Here is a 662-nt window from a genome sequence, read left to right as displayed (position 1 = left end):
AATGAATTTTAAAAAGAAAAAGCACAATGTCCATGATAGATAAGAATCAGTAACATCACAGAGTTCTAACTACTAATGTGCATTACTCATGGACAGAGTTTGCTCTTCTTTACTGATAACAGAAAAAAAACACCTTAAATCATTTTGTTCTGTATGACAAAGACTTGGAAGCAATATTTTCTTTTTTTGGTTGTTTTCATTTCTAATTCCTCTGTTTTCATGAGATTGCAGTTATTTAAGGCATTGTTCTGTAATTAAATCAGATACTGTAAGGTTTCACATTAGTTAGAAAGAGTCTCAGACTACAGACATTCCTTGTCTTGCTCCACACTTTTTACATTTAAAAACATCCCTGAAACACCCATCATCTGACTCAGCTCCTCAGTATCTATTTTTTTATCATTATTGTTACCTTCTTTTTAAAATGGCTTTTTAAAGTATTTCTTTCCCTTAAACACAAGCTGGAAAACGCTAGTAACCAATTAGCTGTACTTAGTCCAAAAAGTCACAAAGCTTGCTTGTTATCTGAGAGAATGATGCATTTGCTTTGTGTGTGTCTGTGCATGTGAGAGGGGGTAGAGAGGGAGTCATGATAGCATGTCACGGGGAGTGGTTTGCATATTAATAAACAGTATATATGAGTCTTTTCCACCGGGGCCAGC

This window comes from Melopsittacus undulatus, chromosome 7, assembly GCF_012275295.1.
Source record: "Melopsittacus undulatus isolate bMelUnd1 chromosome 7, bMelUnd1.mat.Z, whole genome shotgun sequence".
Lineage (NCBI taxonomy): Eukaryota > Metazoa > Chordata > Aves > Psittaciformes > Psittaculidae > Melopsittacus > Melopsittacus undulatus.
This window is presented reverse-complemented; position numbering follows the sequence as displayed.